Raw genomic sequence first — 7,429 nt, forward strand, 5'->3', positions numbered from 1 at the left:
GCGTTGCTGTGGCTGTGGCATAGGCCAGCGGCTACAACTCTGATTAGATCCCTAGCCCGGAAACTTCCATATACCATGGGTGGGGTCCTAAAAAGACAAAAAAAAAAAAGGGTTCAGCTCTTAATCAAGGTATATGACAATGTCCCCAAGACACTATGCAAAACTGCCAACAGACCAAAATGATGATTCAGAAGAATCCTTAAAATGGCCATGCAAATTAGACTGTTTAGACTCAAATTTCAACTATGATGTGCTCGTGTGGATGAGTGTTTGCCAATGAACTGACAAGTGTGTACATAGAACAATTTTTTTAATATATATATTTAGGAGTTCCCATCATGGCTCAGTGGTTAATGAACCTGACTAGGAACCATAAGGTTGTGGGTTCAATCCCTGGCCTTGCTCAGTGGGTTAAGGATGCAGCGCTGCCATGAGCTGTCGTGTAGGTTGCAGACGTGGCTCAGATCTGGCGTTGCTGTGGCTGTGGTGTTGGCCAGCGGCTATACCTCTGATTTGGCCTCTAGCCTGGGAACCTCCATATGCAGCGGGTGTGGCCCTAGAAAGGGCAAAAAAAGATAAAAATAAATATATAAAATAAAATAATAAAACATATATATATTTAATGTCATGTTGGAGTTCCCATCCCCTCTTCCCATGTTCCCAAAACTAGAGATATTAAGCTGATTTTACAAAAGATATAGTCTTAGAACTGGAGGAAAATTGTAGTGACTACCCAACCTCTCCTTATATTAACAGCCTCTCAACATCTACAAAAAGATATTCCTTCTCCATAGTAAGTGTAATAATTTAAAGAGAAAAAAAAATACTAACCAAGAACAGGAACTGCAGCCTTCTGTTGTTGATAAGAGGCCATGATACTATTTGCAGTCGAATTGGGCCCTAGAACCTAAGGAGAAGGTAGACCAAATCAGCAAAGATTATTTTATACTTCTGATGACAGCAAATACCCAACCTCCACCAGCAGTCCAGAGACATTCCTTTTCATTATGGTATCAAACACATATGTGGTTTTCATTTGCCAGTTTCTCCCGTCTCCCTTCAGACCTCTAAATCTCCTTCCTACCAGAAGAACAAGGTAAGGATGGGCAAACACAGAAAAAGAAAATCTCAAGGATAGAGGCCTGGTCCCTCCCAAACGAGCAGGCCATGCCCTGCGAGAAGGGGTAAAACAAGAGGTCATAGGATACACAGAGCATCAGGTTGTACTCAAAGATGCGTGACAATTTTGACATTAAAGCAATTACATGCTTGGCACAGAGGAGAATGCAAACTCCACACCCATGTTCAAGGTAGAACAAGAGACCCCACAGGAATTCCTCAACTGCCCAAGCCTCACAGGCACACACCAGGCCCTCTGCTGCCCTTCACTCAGCTCTGAGCATCTCCCCCCTGCCCCTCCCGGGGCACAATCAGCAGCCGTGTCACCTGCTCAAAGCATAGGCACGTGACTTGTGGCACCTGCACTTAGGCCATTACCACGCTTTACCAACCAAAGCAGAAACACAACTTTCCTGGTCATTTTCCCTGGAAGACTCTCAAGCTGGTATCTTGGGTGTTAGTAGGACCCAAAGAGAAGAAGGTAAGGGAGACCATGGGGAGGCTTAACTACCAACTGTTAGCTTCCGATCCACTGGTTTGGAAGGTGATCATTATTTCCTCTAGGAAATTCCTATTAGAGTAAATTCAAGTATTGGTGGGGCACCAATTCTCAGCTGCTTTGATGTTTACGCTTCGTCAAATGCTTTTAGATCTACCCTCTCCTCTAACCTTCAAAACCCTCCCGTGACGTTCCCAGGGGAGTACGGTCCCCACGCACAACTGAGGAATCCAGACCCGGGAAGCTTATGTGTTTAGAACCAGCGAGCTGAGGACCAGCCTCTCTCTGTCTCAGCTCCAAAGCCACCCTTCTATACAGTGAGCTCGTGAGGCTGGAGCCCGAGAAAACACCCCTCCTTGGACAGCAGTTAAGCTCCGACAGTAGCAGACACCACAGGGACCCGGCAGGGCTGGAGGGAGGAGGGCGGGGGACTCTGCTCCTTTGCTGGCTCCCTTTCACCCAACAGTAGCTCCTGGGCCCACCGCAGCTGTTCCTTCCAGATTCTTTCGAAGCACTTAGAACCAGCCTCATCCTGCCCCTCAGAAATATCAGCACCGGCTGGCTGGCACCCCCTTCTCAGAGGTTCAAGACCCAGCCGTGCGGGGCCCCACCAGCAAGCATCTAAATTCTAATGACCCCAAACTCCTCTTTTTGTTCTTTCAGTCTAGGGGTACAAGCTGCTGCCCGCAGTTACTATCTTAATGTTCCTTCTCTATTTCCCCTTCTGCACTTTCAGTCCTTTAGTACTTGTTTAGCCATTTCCATATATTAAACTCTCTCTGATAAAATATTAGCTGTGGTTTTTCGTTTTCCTAAATGATACACCTCGACTGATATACCAGCTTTTATGAATCAAAATCCAAACTCTTAACAGACTTGTTAAGAGACTGAGCAGATGTTAACAATAAACAGTTGACAATAATTAGAAATATTGATGGGAATGGATAAGCGAAAAACGGCAATGGACAACACCTTATGCCGTTTTTCCAAGCCTTGGTAATATAACTGTGATACAATCTCAAGCTGGCTTTGTCTTCTACCTGTCAGTATACCTGTTTTTCCCCAAACTATTCTGTTTTCCCTTAAGACTATAGTTTACCTGCCTTATCTAATTACTTCTTTTTGAAAATCATCCTGGGCAACTCTATAGCTTTTCCTTAAGTTATTGTTTTTTTTTATTTTTCTTTTTTAAATGGTGGCACCTGAGGCATATGGAAGTTTCTCGGCCAGGGACTGAATCTGAGCTACAGCTCGGCAGCTCACACCACAGCCGCAGCCACACCAGATCCATTAACCCTCTGCACCAGGCCCAAGCTAGGAATCAAACCCAAGACTCTACAGCGAGCAGCACCACTGCATTGGATTCTTAACCCACTGTGCCACATCAGGACCTCCACTGTTGGTTTTTTGTTTTCATTGTGGCTCACCTGCAGGATTCAGAAACTTTTGGGTCAGGGGTGGAATCCGAGCCATAGCAGCGACCAGAGCCATACAAGTATCAATGCCAGATCCTTAACCTACAGGGAACTCCCTAAGCTATTGATTAAGGTTATCTTAATAATGTATGTAATTTCCTTATAATTTACATAAAATTATGCCTATTTCTGTATAATTTATATATTTTAGATTTTCTAGTTCATTATAGTTTTAAAATATTTCACACTTACCAGTGCCTTATAATTTTTTTTTTGTCTTTTTTGCCTTTTCTAGGGCCGCTTCCCACAGCATATGGAGGTTCCCAGGCTAGGGGTCCAATCAGAGCTGTAGCCACCAGCCTACACCAGAGCCACAGCAACACAGGATCTGAGCCGAGTCTGCAACCTACACCACACCTCATGGCAGCGCTGCATCCTTAACCCACTGAGCAAGGCCAGGGATTGAACCCGCAACCTCATGGTTCCTAGTTGGATTCGTTAACCACTACGCCACGACGGGAACTCCAGTGCCTTATAATTTTTAAAGTGTCTTCTGTTTCATAATTTCATTTGATCCTTACAATAGTTTATCAGAGAATAAGAATGTTTTATTCGTATCTCAGAGCCATTAAGGGGCAGAGCTTGTAACTACTAGATTTCAGATCTTCTGATTCCTGCCTAGGCAGCTGCTCTTCTCAGTGCATTGTGTTCCTCTTTGTTGTAATTCACTTCTCACTTGTGAAGTTCTTAATTCTTGGTGTTTTCCATGTGATAGTCCCTAAGCTTCTGATGAACATGGAAACACAAATATTATTATGATTATTTTATAGACTCAGAATTGAAACTTAAATGGCATACCTCAAAAACAACTGCATTCCTGCCAGAGTTGAAATTAGAGTCAAAAACAAGAATTTTCTGGAGTTCCTGTCATGCTTCAGTGAGTTAAGAACCCAACTAGTATCCATGAGGATGTAGGTTCCATCCCTGGCCTTGTTTGGGGGGTTAAGAGTCTGGCATTGAAGTGAGCTGTGGTGTAGGTCGCAGACATGGCTTGGGTCTGGCATTGTTTTGGCTGTGGTAGGCCAGCAGCTGCAGCTCCAGTATGACCCCTAGCCCGGGAATTTCCATATGCTGCAGGTGTGGCACTAAAAAGAAAAAAAGAATGATAATTTTCCGATTTTTGGTTTAATCTCTTTTCCATTATGGAACAAAGGAATTTTATTATTTTTTAAATTATAGTTTATATACAATGTTGTGCTAATTTCTGCTGAACTGAACAAAGATCTTTTAGTTAAGATATATTATCAGATCTCATATCGTTAACTTATGAAGCAAAATGAAAAAGGTTAAAAAGGAAAAATAATTCAAATATAACTCATCAGTTTTGTTTCTTTACATTATAAAATTAACATGTGTAATATCTGCCTTAAAATTTTTAAGTGACTTAAGAAGTAGGAGTTAAAGTTGTTTTAAGAATAGTCACAATGTTATTACTCTATCCAATATTCTTCAAAAGTTGGGATCTGTTAATACACAAAATGCTCCAAAATGTTAATATAAAATCAATTTCCAGGCAATAACTTTTTCTTACCTCCTTAATGATTCATTTTATTTCAGGGGAGAGGGGCCACTGAAAACTTCCCAGGATTTGATTCATCAGCTAGAGGTATGTTTTATTGCCGTATTATGCTCATACTTTAATTCTGGACTAAATGTTGTTAATACCTAGTTTTCTAAAGGATTTACTGTATCGCGTTTGTGTGTTTACCTGTGCACACATGTGTACCATGAAGAATGGTAGAAAAATAGAGGGCTTACAGTAGCATTTTGTGGCGCTTCTTTGGTTATCTTATTGAAAAAAACTTACATGTTACAGGGATACAGTAGAATGGGCTTTGATAGTCAATAGATGCAGTATTAAGTTTTAGGTTTTCACAAGTAGGTGAAAGTATCCTGTGAGGAGATGCATGTCTCTTGTCATCTCCTAAATGCTAGCAAAGCGTTTTGGCCTCTACATTATTGGATGAATGATATTGATTAAATGAGGTAACACATAAGAAAGCAGCTGTCATGGGCTTGACCCCATTACAGGTTCTCCGTACATGTGAGTTCCTTGTTTGTGTCCATATTCCTGATGGTTTAGGGCCTTCAGGGAGAGACAGATGTACTAACACTCACCCTCTGCCCCGTGTGTCTCACGAAACTCCACACAGGCTCAGCTCTAGTTACTCCCTTACCTGGAGGCTTAGATAGGAGAGTGGGTTCCAACTTTCCTTTCTGATTTCCCCTGACCCTCATGTTAGTCTCTCTGCCTCTCTAGCACCAAGGGCATTCTTGCATTTGAAAGTTGGCATTTCTTTTTTTTTTTTTCTTCCCTTTTTTATTTATAATAAATAAATTTATTTATTTTTTGAATGATTTTTATTTTTTCCATCATAACTGGTTTACAGTGTTCTGTCAACTTTCTACTGTACAGCAAGGTGGCCAGTCACATATACATACATACATTCTTTTCTCACATTATCATGCTCCATCGTAAGTGACTAGATATAGTTCCCAGTGTTATATAGCAGGAGAAAATTGGGATTTCTATCACTTTATCCTCTGTGTTTAGTTTCCTTTGGCATTCCCATGTGTTTTTACCTGAGCCTCTTTGAAAAGAGATTTCAGTTAGGGTGATTTTCAACAGATTCAGAAGAATTACAGTAAGTATCTCATTTGGAATCTTCTGTAAAGTTGAGTATAAGAGAGCTATTTCCCTTAAAAAAAAAAAGTTGGAATAAATTATGGATTCAGGAGTTCCTGCCGTGGCACAGCAGAAACGAATCCAATTAGGAACTATGAGGTTGTGGGTTCGATCCCTGGACTTGCTCAGTGGGTTAAGGATCCGGCGTTGCCGTGAGCTGTGGTGTAGGTCGCAGACGTGGCTCGGATCCAGCGTGGATGTGGCTGTGGCTGTGGCGTAGGCCAGCAGTTACAGCTCCAATTCAACCGCTAGCCTGGGAACCTTCATATGCCATGCCGTGGGTGCCCCCCCCGCAAAAAAAAAAAACCATTATGGATTCATCTTGTTCAGTTTGATCCATATCCTTCCAAGCCACACCACACCGTAGGGGGTGTTTCACTGCAAAAGATCCACTAATCCGCTTCTTCCTGTGGTAGCTTATTCATTGCACCAATGTCTGCTGAGTTGTCTACGTGACATCGTCACCAAATATTCATTGAGTTTGTTCTGGGTGTCAGACTCCGGGGATAAGAGCTCTGTGGAGAAAAGAGAACAGAAGGAAGCCCCTACCCCATGGGGCTGATATTCTAGTGGGGCAGATAGACAGTGGAAAATGACGCATAAAATGCCCATATGTAAGTTCTTAGAGATAAAATCATGTAGGATACGAAGGGAGGTGACAGAGGGGTGGTCAGAAAAGACCTCTTTAAGGGGGTAACGTTTGAGTAGAGTGTTGAGAATGAGCCAGGTGGATACCTTGAGGTAGAAGATTCCAGGCAGGCAGAAAAGTGCCAAGGCCCCGAGGTGCCGGGGGAGGCTGGAGGTGTCTGAAGAACAACAAGGAGGCAAGCATGGATGGAATGGAGTGAGCCAGAAGGGAGGTGACAGCATATGAGGTCCCTGTAGCCGTGGGAAGAACCTTGACTTTTTTTTCAAGTACGATGGACAACCCTCAAATCCCTCAAGTATTTTGAGGAGCAGAGGCCTTTCACAGACCTGACTTATGTTTTGTAACTTTTTTTGGTCTTGCCCATGGCATGCAGAAGTTCCCGGGCCAGGGATCAAATCTGTGCCACAGCTGTAACCAGAGCCTCAGCAGTGACAACACTGGATCCTTAACCCACTGAGCCACTGGGGAACTCCCGGGACTTCTATTTTTAAAGGTTTTTGGGGAGTTCCTACTGTGCTACAGTGGGTTAAGAATCCCAATGCAGTGGCTCTGGTGGCTGTGGAGGTGCAGGTTGTATCCCCGGCCCAGCACACTGGGTTAAGGATCTGGCATTGCTGCAGTTGAGGTTCACATTTAATCCCTGGCTGGGACCTTACATATACCATGGGTGTGGCCATAACGTAAAATAAAATGAAGGGTTTTGGGGAGTTCCCTGTGGTGCAGTGGGTTAAGGATCTGGCGTGATTACTGTACGGCTTGGGTCCCTGTTGAGGTGTGAGTTCAGTCCCTGGCCTGCAAACGTCTACATGTCACATGTATGCCCCCCATCAAAAAAATAAAAGCTTTTTGGCTTGACCAGCAGGATAAATGGTTTCACTATTTACTGAGATAGGAAACAGAGGGGCAACACCAGATTTAGAGGGTGGAAATCAAGCATTTTATGTTGCTCAAGTAGGATGTTCGAGAGCAGTGTCAGGAAAGGTCAAGAATGGGAGAGAGAT

This window comes from Phacochoerus africanus, chromosome 2, assembly GCF_016906955.1.
Source record: "Phacochoerus africanus isolate WHEZ1 chromosome 2, ROS_Pafr_v1, whole genome shotgun sequence".
Lineage (NCBI taxonomy): Eukaryota > Metazoa > Chordata > Mammalia > Artiodactyla > Suidae > Phacochoerus > Phacochoerus africanus.